This window comes from Macaca nemestrina, chromosome 6 (genome assembly GCF_043159975.1).
Source record: "Macaca nemestrina isolate mMacNem1 chromosome 6, mMacNem.hap1, whole genome shotgun sequence".
Lineage (NCBI taxonomy): Eukaryota > Metazoa > Chordata > Mammalia > Primates > Cercopithecidae > Macaca > Macaca nemestrina.
Genome location: NC_092130.1, coordinates 66,520,026 through 66,533,446, shown reverse-complemented (window position 1 = coordinate 66,533,446; position 13,421 = coordinate 66,520,026). Strand labels below are relative to the sequence as shown.

The 13,421-nt window shown below is 40.3% G+C and overlaps 1 long non-coding RNA gene across 1 annotated transcript in view; it reads left to right on the top strand.

Moving 5' to 3' along the window:
• Positions 1-13,421, top strand: part of LOC105499977 (uncharacterized) — a 320,880-nt gene that overhangs the window by 201,318 nt on the left and 106,141 nt on the right. The gene's annotated exons all lie outside the window — the stretch shown is intronic.

Below are 13,421 nucleotides of genomic sequence, written 5' to 3'. Positions count from 1 at the left end.
GTCTATTAGGTCCGCTTGGTGCAGAGTTGAGTTCAATTCCTGGATATCCTTGTTAACTTTGTCTCGTTGATCTGTCTAATGTTGACAGTGGAGTGTTGAAGTCTCCCATCATTATTGTATGGGAGTCTAAGTCTCTTTGTAAGTCTCTAAGGACTTGCTTTATGAATCTGGGTGCTCCTGTATTGGGTGCATATATATTTAGGATAGTTAGCTCTTCCTGTTGAATTGATCCCTTTACCATTATGTAATGGCCTTCTTTGTCTCTTTTGATCTTTGATGGTTTAAAGTCTGTTTTTTCAGAGACTAAGATTGCAACCCCTGCTTTTTTTTCGTTCTCCATTTGCTTGGTAGATCTTCCTCCATCCCTTTATTTTGAGCCTATGTGTATCTCTGCATGTGAGATGGATCTCATGAATACAGCAAACTGATGGGTCTTGACTCTTTATCCAATTTGCCAGTCTGTGTCTTTTAATTGGAGCATTTAGTCCATTTACATTTAAGGTTAATAGTGTTATCTGTGAACTTGATCCTGTCATTATGATATTAACTGGTTATTTTGCTCGTTAGTTGATGCAGTTTCTTCCTAGCCTCGATGGTCTTTACATTTTGGCATGATTTTGCAATGGCTGGTACCGGTTGTTCCTTTCCATGTTTAGTGCTTCCTTCAGGGTCTCATGTAGGGCAGGCCTAGTGGTGACAAAATCTCTAAGCATTTGCTTGTCTGTAAATGATTTTATTTATCCTTCACTTATGAAACTTAGTTTGGCTGGATATGAAATTCTGGGTGGAAAATTCTTTTCTTTAAGAATGTTGAATATTGGCCCCCACTCTCTTCTGGCTTGTAGAGTTTCTGCTGAGAGAGCTGCTGTTAGTCTGATGGGCTTCCCTTTGTGGGTAACCCGACCTTTCTCTCTGGCTGCCCTTAGCAGTTTTTCCTTCATTTCAACTTTGGTGAATCTGACAATTATGTGTCTTGGAGTTGCTCTTCTCGAGGAGTATCTTTGTGGCGTTCTCTGTATTTCCTGAATTTGAATGTTGTATTTCCTGAATTTGAATGTTGGCCTGCCTTACTAGATTAGGGAAGTTCTCCTGGATGATATCCTGAAGAGTGTTTTCCAACTTGGTTCCATTTTCTCCCTCACTTTCAGGCACCCCAATCAGACATAGATTTGGTCTTTTCACATAATCCCATACTTCTTGAAGGCTTTATTCATTTCTTTTTCCTCTTTTTTCTTTAGACTTCTCTTCTGACTTCATTTCATTCATTTGATCCTCAATCGCTGATACTCTTTCTTCCAGTTGATCGAGTCAGTTACTGAAGCTTGTGCATTTGTCACATATTTCTCGTGTCATGGTTTTTAACTCTGTCAGTTCATTTTTCACCTTCTCTGCTTTGATTATTCTAGTTATCCATTCTTCCATTCTTTTTTCAAGATTTTTAGTTTCTTTGTGCTGGGTATGTAATTCCTCCTTTAGCTCTGAGAAGTTTGATGGACTGAAGCCTTCTTCTCTCAACTCGTCAAAGTCATTCTCCGTCCAGCTTTGATCCGTTGCTGGCGATGAGCTGCGTTCCTTTGGAGGGGGAGATGCACTCTTATTTTTTGAATTTCCAGCTTTTCTGCCCTGCCTTTTCCCCATCTTTGTGTTTTTATCCGCCTTTGGTCTTTGATGATGGTGACGTACTGATGGGGTTTTGGTGTGGGTGTCCTTCCTGTTTGTTAGTTTTCCTTCTAACAGTCAGGACCTTCAGCTGTAGGTCTGTTGGAGATTGCTTGAGGTCCACTCCAGACCCTGTTTGCTTGGGTATCAGCAGCAGAGGCTGCAGAAGATAGAATATTGCTGAACAGCGAGTGTACCTGTCTGATTCTTGCTTTGGAAGCTTCATCTCAGGGGTGTACCCCGCCGTGTGAGGTGTGGGGTGTTGGTCTGCACCTAGTGGGGAATGTCTCCCAGTTAGGCTACTCAAGGGTCAGGGACCCACTTGAGCAGGCAGTCTGTCCGTTCTCAGATCTCAACCTCCGTGTTGGGACATCCACTGCTCTCTTCAAAGCTGTCAGACAGGGTCGTCTTCATCTGCAGAGGTTTCTGCTGCTTTTTGTTTAGCTGTGCCCTGTCCCCAGAGGTGGAGTCTACAGAGACAGGCAGGCCCCCTTGAGTTTTGGTGGGCTCTACCCAGTTTGAGCTTCCAGGTGGCTTTGTTTACCTACTTAAGCCTCAGCAATGGCAGGCACCCCTACCCCAGCTTCGCTGCTGCCTTGCTGTTAGATCGCAGACTGCTGTGCTAGCAATGAGGGAGGCTCTGTGGGCGTGGGACCCTCCCGTCCAGGTGTGGGATATAATCTCTTGGTCTGCTTTTTGCTAAGACTCTTGGTAAAGTGCAGTATTCGGGTGGGAGTTTCCCGATTTTCCAGGTGTTGTATGTCTCAGTTCCCCTGGCTAGGAAAAGGGATTCCCTTCCCCTTGTGCTACCCAGGTGAGGCGATGCCTCACCCTGCTTCAGCTCTCGCTGGTCGGGCTTCAGCAGCTGACCAGCACCGATTGTCCGGCACTCCCTAGTGAGATGAACCGGGTACCTCGGTTGAAAATGCAGAAATCACCTGTCTTCTGTGTCGTTCCACTGGGAGCTGGAGACTGGAGCTGTTCCTATTTGGCCATCTCCACCCAGCTCACTATAGTTTTCATTTACTTTTTGTTATTGTAGGGTATCCATATGCCAAAAACCGGCATTAGGTATAAATTAAGGTCTTCTTCGGTCTTTAATGAGTTTTCATATTTTCTTGAGCATATACAGTTTTTTAATCTATAAATTCAAGTACTTTTGAATGTTCTAGTCTTTAATGTCTGGCGATGAGACGGGGGAAAAGAGAAAAATAAAAGAAGGAAGGAAAAGGGCACTGGCCCTTTGTACCCCTTGGAAGTCACTTCAGCCAGAGGGGGAGGGGCTTACAACAATGTGAAAGGGAAGAAGCAACAACAATGGCTACCTACTTCTTTCTTTTTTTCCTCTGGTCAGAAGCAGCAATCAGTGATGAGAACATAGATTCCTGATATTTATAGGACAGGATGATTTTTGCCCACCCTGGTTCTCGTAGGCTGTGTGCAAGCTGCTCCAAGAGCACATGCACAGCCGCCTGCTAAGGAACTAGGGGTGGATAATGGGTAGTTGCTACTGTGTAAAGACCTGTAATTGATTTTAAAAATTTACTTTGGCTGCACATGGTGACTCACGCCTGTAATCCCAGCATTTTGGGAGGCCAAGGTGAGCAGATCATTTGAGGTCAGGAATTCGAGACTAGCCTGGCCAACATGGTGAAACCCCATTTCTACTAAAAACAAGTTAGTTGGCATGGTGGCACACCCCTGTAATCCTAGCTACTCGGGAGGGTGAGGCAGGAGAATCACTTGAACGCGGGAGACAGAGGTTGCAGTGAGCTGAGATGGCACCATTGTACTCCAGCCTGGGCAACAAGGGTGAAACTCCTTCTCAAAGAAAAAAAAAATTACTTTACTGTCTAAGTCTTCCCCTGAAAGTTTCAAGCCTTCAACAGACTCCAGATTCCAAGATAGTTACACTAGACAGATTCTGACAGTGAAATTGTTGTTTTGTTGGGAAGACAGATCCCTGGTGCTTTCTATCCTACCATTTTCCTAGAATACTCTCCTGAAACCAAACATTTTAAATTAGAAAGAATCTGTAATATGAGAATATTTAAAATTATTAGAGAGAGAAAAGAATAAGTAGAAAATAAAATGCAACAACAAAATAATGTGAAAAAGAGCAGGGCAGATTAGAAAAACAAACCAAATAGTGTTCCAGGAATGAAAAATGCAGTACTTCAAATTAACAGCATAAGAGATGGGTTAAATAGATGACTAGGTAGAGAAGAAGAGAGAATTTGTTGAACTAAATTATTGATTTAAGGAAAATTCCTAGGGTATCTGACAGATAAGATGGAAAGTTTAAAGATCAGTTAATAGATAAAAGTGTTAGAATAAGCAGTATAACATATGCCATAAAGAGAATGGAGAAGAGGTAATATTTGAAGAAGTAATACTTTGTTATAAATGAAGATAGATGTGGGTTTGCAGATTAGAGAAACATCCCAATGTATTCCACGTAGAATTTAAAAATCAAAAAAACCACTCCCTACTTGTTATCTAGTATTATCCTCTTCATCACAAACCTCATATTTCTAACATATCCCTGGTATTATAAGTAATGTACTATGAATAAAATATGAACTAAAACAGACCCATACTTGAGTAGTTCAGATTTGTCATTATCATATTCACAATCTTCCTTAATGTTATCAGCAATAACCTGTATCAAGGACAAGAAACTGAGCTAAGCATTTTGAGTGCATTACTTCATTTTCTAGTAAACTCCTATTTTATAGTTTTGCTAGACTAAGTGGAAGACAGCATGCTATGTCTTCTTTTGAATAAAATAAGGGAACCAAAATTAATTTTTCCATAAAATTTTCTGTCTTTTCTGACATTCTTGGAGAATATCTTTTTAAAAAATATGTTTATTGCAAGTCAAATGGATGATCATTCCTAGATTAATTTGTTAATTCAGTAGACATTTATTGGTTGCCTACTCTATACTCTAAGGTATGTAAGCACTGTAATGTTTGAAGGGTGTGTCACTTGTAGTTTGTGTGTATCAATACAATCCGACATTTAGTGGCTCAAAATAATGTCTATCCACTCCTAATTCTGTAAGTTGGCAAGATATGTAATCTTGTAAATTGTCAATATATATAATATGTAAATTGTCCCAACTTGAGATAATTAATTCCTGCTCCACATTGTGATGGCTGGACTCACATATGAATTTGGACTTCAGCTGGGCTGAATGGAATGCCTGGAACAGCAGAGACCTCACACTACATGCTCTTGTGTTCTTCATGAAGCCATCTGAACTTTTTCACACAGTGGTGGGAAAGTTCCTAGCAGCAAGAAAAGGTAAGCCCGAATGGGCAAGCACATTTCAAGCCTCTGTTGCATCACATTTGCTAATGTTACACTGGCCAAAGTGAGTCACATGGTCAAGCTCATAGTCTGTATGTATGTGGTTAGGTGCAGCAGCAGCTACCCAGTGGTCATGGATGCAGGAAAACATGATTCACTGGGATATTTACTATAATGATTTACCTCAAGGATGATTAGAATTTTAACTGAAGTTCATGTCTTAATCAAAAATTATATGAAGAAAATTTATATTATATAAAGAAAATTTATGTCTCACTATCCCTTTAAAATTACAAGCCTCAGTCAATATTTAGATCATGATAGCCCATCTGATGTATTTACTAGGTAGATTTAGTTTCAATGGGTAGCCAACCTGAACTCTTCAGGCTTCCATGAATATGACTTCTAAGAATCTGCCCATTTTGCTGGGTGAATGGGTCTCCTCCAGTCCCTCAGTGTGTTCCTTTGGAAAGCTTGCCTGAGAGGCAGTGAATTATTACTTCTGTGGAAGGATCAAGTGATGAACCTTCCATTCATATCTCACTGCCACGGGCAAAGAATTTCTTGACCTCTTTAGAAGCTGGAAGAAAGATGATGCCCCCTAGTACTTTGGACAGTTCAGCCTGCAAAAATAGAATTAATGATTACTTTTGGGTCCTCTCCTGAAACAGCTCCTTTATCATCATCTATCTTTTTCTAGAAGAGATTTTAAATTCCACTTTGTTAAAGTAAGAATACCATGGCTCCTTTTTGTAAGGAGAGGGATAAGAGTTTTGAAAGGGCATCTTTTTGTGGGGGAAGGTGAAGAGATTTTTAAACACCCACAGGTATACTTGTGAAGGTCTTAAGGTTGTGAGGATTCTCGTGTCTTCAGAAAATTATCACTTGTACAGACTGTAGTGGACATTTGTTACTAACAATTATTGTTCCTTTACTTCTTCCCTACAACTCCAGATTTCCATGTGGGAATTTATATATTTTCTGGAAAGCTGGTTCTATCACTGGCTTCAGAGCGAGAGCCTGAGACTGCAATCAGACAATCAGTGAAATTTTTTCTTTTCGTCTCAGTTCAGATGTGGGCAGGTAACCTAATCTAGTATAACTGAATTGAATTTGTAGGAATATAGGGAAAATTTTATTACCTTTCCTGCAAGATGAGGAGGAAAAAGCCATCTTTCTCAGGATGACAAAAGGGGCCAGCCCTAGGTGAAGAAACCCATACCGAAGGCAGAGCAGCAAGACGGGAAGAGATCAGGTCCAAGGTGACATTAGTGAGCTGCTGAATCAAACTTTACCTGAAGCAACTTTTCAGTTATATGAACCAATGAATTCCTTTTAAAAAAAAATCTAGTTAGACTATATTATATGTAATCTAAATCATCACTTTACATTTGCAAGGTCTGGAAAAGTTATAAACCGAACTAATAAACTGTTGAATAAATCTTGGGTTGGAAAATATACTTTCATAGTGAAAAGTTAAAAGCTATGTGCAAAGCAGCAGTTCATAACAAGTAACTATGGGTAGTGCAAATTCAGATTAATTTATCATTTGCCAAAGCCCATGATTTTTTCTAGGAAGGCTCATTGATCATGGCCACTGGACTTGGACAGGAGGAAAGGAAGGGAAGGAATTTCTCTTTGCTTGTAGGCTAGCCCATGCTCACTCCCAGACCCTCCTGGCTTTCTCTTCCTCTTTATGGGGGTAGAGACCGCTTTAACCCTCTCCAGGATTGACTGCCTGCTCATCTATCCTCCTTTGCTCTACCATCCGACTACCTTGTGAAGGTCCCTGTTGCAGCTTCAGGATTTTTTTATTCACCTTCCCAGTACTACTCAAGTTAGCTCTTATACTCCCACTGGTATTACCCTGTTAAGTTCCTCAAAGAAACCTGAAGCTGGGAAGGCCAGGCTTTCACTTCCCCTCCAATCTCTTGTCCGTAGCCTGTCCTCCTTATCTTTCCACATTTTCTTTGTCCTAAAGCAGAGTCTCATGTGAAAGCATGCACACACTCCAGCATGTAGGTCCTGGCTTTATTCACACATGTTGCAACAGCTGCCCTTGCCTGTTCCTTAGGCCAAAGAGTATACAGAGTGGTGGTTTCACAGAAAGCTGGATCGAAGGAGAGGTCCAAGCAGGACCTGGAATTGGAATTAGGATCATTTGAGCAGGAGTTTCAGGGTCCCTGTACCTACAAGCATTATATAGAAGGGGAAGCACAGACTCCACTTGGTCCCTGTCTCTGTGGGAAGGCATGTGGTAGAGGAAGATGAGTGGCCCTCTAAAGCACAGGGCCAAGCACAGGGGAGCTTCTCTTCTCTCTTTTCCCTTCCCTTCCCTTCCCTTCCCTTCCCTTCCCTTCCCTTCCCTTCCCTTCCCTTCCCTTCCCTTCCCTCCCCTCCCCTCCCCTTCCCTCCCCTTCCCTCCCCTCCTACTTTCTCTTCTCTTCTCTTCTCTTCTCTTCTCTTCTCTTCTCTTCTCTTCTCTTCTCTTCTCTTCTCTTCTCTTCTCTTCTCTTCTCTTCTCTCCCTTTTGTAAAGTTCCAGTGTACATGTACAGGATGTGCAGGTTTGTTACACAGGTAAATGTGTGCCATGGTAGTTTGTTGCACCTATTAACCCATCACCTAGGTATTAAGCTCAGCATGCATTAGCTCTTTTCCCTAATGTTCTCCCTGCCCCCACCTCTGCCACCCTCCTGGACAGGCGCCAGTGAGTGCTGTTCCCCTCCCTGTGTCCATATGTTCTCATTGCTCAGCTCCCACTTGTGAGAACCTGCAGAGTTTTGTTCCCAAGTCTTAGAGGAATGCTAGTTTTAAGGTAAAATTTTGTGCACTACCCTTTTCCCTGTTACTCCAGTTTCCTTTTCATTGCCACCAGTTGTCTTTTTCCTCTGTTTTACCTTAGTAGTGTTTTTTTCCTTTCTCCATGTCGCCTTGTCATTACTCTATTTTCCCTACTTTTTAATACATCACAGATGGCTGGCTACATATTCTCTTCCTTTTGGCCTTGCCATTGTGGAATTTCTAAAACAATTGATCATGTTTCATAGCATGTTCATAATAATCATTAAAATATCACTTTCCTTTACTCTCCATGTCTATCTGTAGTTGAGATAAATGCTATTTAACCTATGCCCCAGGAATTCGATCTTCATTGCAATGCAGAGGGAGACACGTAGCAGGTGCCTATTGCAGTGTTGTGTGCAATGGTGGGGAGGTGGAAGCAGTTTGAAAGTCTCTTACTGGCAGAGTAGCTAGCCAAATTGTGGTGGGTACACACCAGGGGATGCTGTGCATTACTTAAAAGTCATAGAATAGGCTGGATGTGGTGGCTCACACTTGTAATCCCAGCACTTTGGAAGGCCGAGGTGGGTGGATCACCTGAGGTCAGTGTTGGAGACCTGCCTAGCCAACACAAAGAAACCCCATCTCTACTAAAAAAATACAAAAATTAGCTGGGTGTGGTGCATGCCTATAATCCCAGTTACTTGGGAGGCTGAAGTAGGAGAATCACTTGAACCCAGGAGGCAGAGGTTGCAGTGAGTTGACATCGTGCCACTGCACTCCAGCCTGGGTGACAGAGTGAGACTCTGTCTCAAAAAACAAAAAAAAAATTCATAGAATAGGTATTCATATACCAACATGTATGGTTGTATAAAAGCATGTTGATGCATGACAAAAATTGCAAATACATTAATACCACTTATGTAAATAAAATCTCATTCTAAAAACAATTTATATTTTATAAAAATAAGAATGATAGAGAAACCTCATAGGGACTTATGATAATATGCAATGGACTATAGGCATGATAAATTCAACTCTCAGTACTTGAAATACAAAAAAGAACATATTTTGTGGTTGAGAATCTTCATGAAGTCATTGAATTCTTATGGCCTCAGCCCACCAGCCAGGGATGATGACTACAGTTTCTTGCTATTACACACTCCTGAGGACTCCCGTGCCCTTGATCTTTCTCTACACCCTGGGTAAAGTCATGAGGGAAATGGGCAAGATTATACCCTGCTGACCAGTCAACTAGCTCTTTCTTGAGGTCTCTGGGATGACTTTGCCATCCTTGCCTAAAATACAAAGTCAACTTGTAGATCTCATTTCTGCAGTGTCGGGGCCTCAGGTCATTGGCTCAGAGAGTTCCTTTTCTCACTTACTGGTTTGAAAATGAAAATAAAAGTTGCTTTGTGCTTCCCTTCTTCCCCTCTCCTTTTCACTTTAGCAGTTCCCACACTAAAATTAAATTAAAATGGAATGACAAATGGAACTAAAGTAGCAGACAACTGACATAGACCAGAGTTGGCTTATGGTTTTGGTCAATGTTTACCAAGGTGGTGTGGGTGAGAGTGTCCACTGAATTGTCAAGAGAAAGAAATTTCTATTTAATTCTTATCCTTAATTTTTAAATTTTCTGAATTTTTTATATTAATTAAGGGTACAAGCTAAGGGATAGTTGGAGACCGCTAGTTTGAGATGACATTTGTTTTTCTGAAACTTAGGATTTTGAAATCATCATCTAGCGCTGGTCCAGCATAGAGGAAAATCTCATAGTTCTCCACATGCCTTTTGGGGATGATTTATACTTTTTTGGGAGGTTTGTGGGAAAGAGTTACCTACTTGCTCAAAAACATTTAATGTTTTGCTATTGTCTGAAATGTCAACTGTTAGTCCCAGAACATTTCCCCTTGGTCCTGTAACATTTCTCAATAGGGGTAGGGGGTGCTGTTGGAGTTTTGGGATGGATAATTCTCCCTAACATGGGACTTCCTGGGTATGGTAGGAGGTTTCGCATCCCTGACCTTCACCCACAAAAAGTCAAGGGTGTTTACCCTTTCATAGCGATAACTCCAAATTCCCCTAAGCATTTCCTTAGGCCCCTGGAGAGGTCATTTCCTTCCCCTTTAAGAACAATTTATCCTGATGTTTTGCCTGCCTTTTCACAATCATCCATTCTTCCTGCACCTCTACTGTGATGCCTTCCCTGACTGTACCAACCCACAAAGAGCTCTCCCTCCTGTAAGTGTCCAATATAATTTACTTTGTACTGATATATTATCTTCTAGTATCTATATTATTATTATATAATAAAATATGCGTTATGATATAATATATATATTATATTCGTATGTTATGTTATATATTATCTGTTATGCTATTATTTAGTATACATACACTTTTGAAAGTTTTACGTTTCTATATATTTCTACTTTCCCAATTAATTTATAAGCCAGAATACCTGAGTGTTGGGGGAGGGGAAACAGAAGGCTTCCATGATGTTTCCTGATCAATGCCTCCCTCTTAATAGGCTTCTAAAAAAGCTTAGATTCTAGGAAAGCTTGGAATAATTGGCCCCAAGCAATTTAGGAAGGACAGTGAAAATTTCATTGTGGACTGAAAACTTTACATTTAGGAACTTGAGTTTAGCTTTGAACCATTTTGGTAGAGTGAACTTCAATAAATAATTGTTGAATAAATGAGTTAAAAGTTGTAGCAACCAACTAGTTTGGAATTTGATAAAAACAGCTTCCCTTCCTTGCTATGGTAATGGGAAAATTTCCATTTCTCCATGACAAGAAAGTGAGAGTATTCTCTGCTATAATGTCTATGTTTTAACACCGAAAATCACCCAGGACTTTGGTAGCATATTTACTAATACCAAAAACTCTTTTTCCTAATTTGATAACTGAGGAGAAAGAAAGAGATAATTTAAATAAGTATAGTTTCTTTATTTTTTTTCTTTCAGGAGCATCCTGGAGGAATTTGGCCTTACTTTAAATGACCTTTCTACCACTTTATCCTTGTTACTTTGATTCTAATAGCCAATTAAAGTTGCATGTGGAAAAAGTCTATAGAGAGCTTCTGGTTGAAAGAACAGAAATGCTAGGGAACATTTAATAAGTTGTCAGCGTATAAATCATCAGAGATCAGGCCTTGGCAGCTTGTTAAGCTTAGAGAAGAATCAGCAAGATATACCGAGTAAAGAGACCCTCATACCTGTATTTGAGTTGATAAAAGTACGGCGACGCAGGTAGGGTTCTTGTTCCAATTCCACCAGCCTTTGGGTTTGAACTGAGAGGCCAATGAGAGGGAGAAAGTGCCAGGTTGCTAGGAGGACCCAGTAATTTTCTGGGTTAGTTCCAAACAGTGAAAACACATCAAAAGTCACGTATTTTAAGAAGCTGGCCCTTGACACAGATAAAAAAAAGTTTTTTTGTAGTGAACTCACGATGCATTTAATTTGTTCTATTAAAATAGATGCATCACTAGTAGAAATCATGCTAACAGCCTGGGCCAACTGAGCTGAAACTGAACTGGCAGCAAAATTCTCTGCAGTGTGTGTATGGGTGCAAAACGGTTTGAATTCAGGAAGCAAGGTGGTGTCAGGTGTGCTCCATTCCCAGTTCTCTCCTTTTCTAATCTGTCCCAGCCACACTGACTGCTTTGCTGTTTCTCAGTGTCCCGGCTATGCCTTTGCACTTTATATTTTCTCTGCCTTGATGTCATTTCCCCGGGTAATCACATGGCTCACCCACTCGCTTCCTTCTGGTCTTTACTCAACACTTTTTCAAGAGGCCATCCTGGGACACCCCATCTAAAATTGCCATTCTCTCTCCCATTATTTCCTATCCTTCTTCCCTGCTTTACTTGTCTTCTAAGCTCTTATGATTATTTAACAGATTATATAATGTACTCATTAATCTTTTTTCTCCACCCTAGGTTCTAAAACACAGAATATTAGTTCTGTAAAGGGAGGTTTTGTCTGCTTTGTTCATTGCCGTGTCCTCAACACCTGGAGTTGGGCGTGTAGTAAGTTCTTAACAAATATTAGTTGAAGGAGTTGAATGACTGGCCTCCTTAGGCCCAGGCAGCTTGCCCGTGGCCCAGTTTTTGCTCCACAGGCCTGGAGCTCAGCCCCCGCTCCTCCAGTCACATGCTTTCACCAAGTCCATCTCCTGGGCTTTCTGCTCACCAGCCTTTCCTCTTTGAAGTAAGATGCATGTTCTTTGTGTCTTCAGCCTCTCTCACCTCTGTCTCAAGTCAGCACACAGCCTTTCAAAGAATTTTTGCTGCTGGTAACTATGCAGAAACAGACAGAGTTAGCTAAAATAACAAACAAGTGGGGAAGTTACCAGTTGCAATGAATCTCACAAAGTACAATATTTTGTTTTCAGCAACATTTAAAGGATCTAGGCTTGCATCTGGTCTTCTGTCTTCCTATATTTCCTAATTAAAAGAGTCGAAAAAGGATCTTTGTGTTTTTAGCTGTATTGTCTTTCTACTTCCTCTTTGCCTAAAGTCCTCCAAAGTCAGCTTCTCATTCTTCTCCATTCTACACAGTCCCTGGACAAATCCTCATGATCTTGTTAGGTGAGAACACTAGGGGGAATCACCTCTGGGAAAACTCCAGATTATGGTCTCCAGAGTGAAACCCACCTCCTCACCCTTGCCCTTCTACCCCATCTTCTCTGAGCCAGTGATTTGATTTAGAAGAATTTGGTTTACAAGTGCACTCAAACTTAACGGATGTGGCTGATTTCACAAGGATATTTATGGCAGAGTTACTTGCAGTAGGAAAAATCTAGAAATAATCTAAATGTCCATCAGGAGGAACTTAATAAATTATGGTACATTATAGAATTCAGCAGGCCTGTTTAAAATCATCAGGTACATTTTCAAGAAATATATAAATATCTGCTCTTGTATGGGTAGGGAATAGCTCTGGAAAGACAGCGTGCTTGTTGGAGGGTGCTGAGGGACTGTTGGTTCACTGTATACTTCTTTTATTCAGGTTTTCTTTTGTGTGCTTCAAGACACTTTTGTAAATTTCTTAATAGTGGTTTGTACATGCTTTATTAGGTTTACTTTTAAGTGCCTAAGACTTTTTTCTTCTATTGTGATTATTTTTTTCCTTTATCTTTTTGTATTGACATGCTAGTATATAAGAATGCATTGCATAAATTTGATTGATCTTGAATTCAGAACCTTTGCTAAGCCCTACTCTTAATTCCAATAGATTAATTCTAATGGAATACATGATTTTCTTATATCCAGATTCTCTTGAATTTTCTACATAGCCAATCATATTGTTTGTAAATGACAATTTAGTCTCTTTTTGTTCAATCCTTCTTTTTCTTTGCTACATATTTCTTTTCCATTTTTTGGTTAAATTAATCAAGTGTTCTGTATCCCCATCCCCCTTTTTTTTCTTTGCTAATTATCTCTAAGTTACTGACATGCATGCTTCATTCTATAATTTCTAATATAATCTAAAGTTATTCTGCCACAAACAGTAGGAATTCAGAGGCAGTAGCAGAAGGAAGGGAATTTCCATCAAAGAGATGGGCTTTATAGAATAAAAATAATTTGGCTTTTCCACATAGGTTCTTAAGCAGCATTTAGGAGAATCAAAGTCTCTATTTTGGAGGGAAGATATTG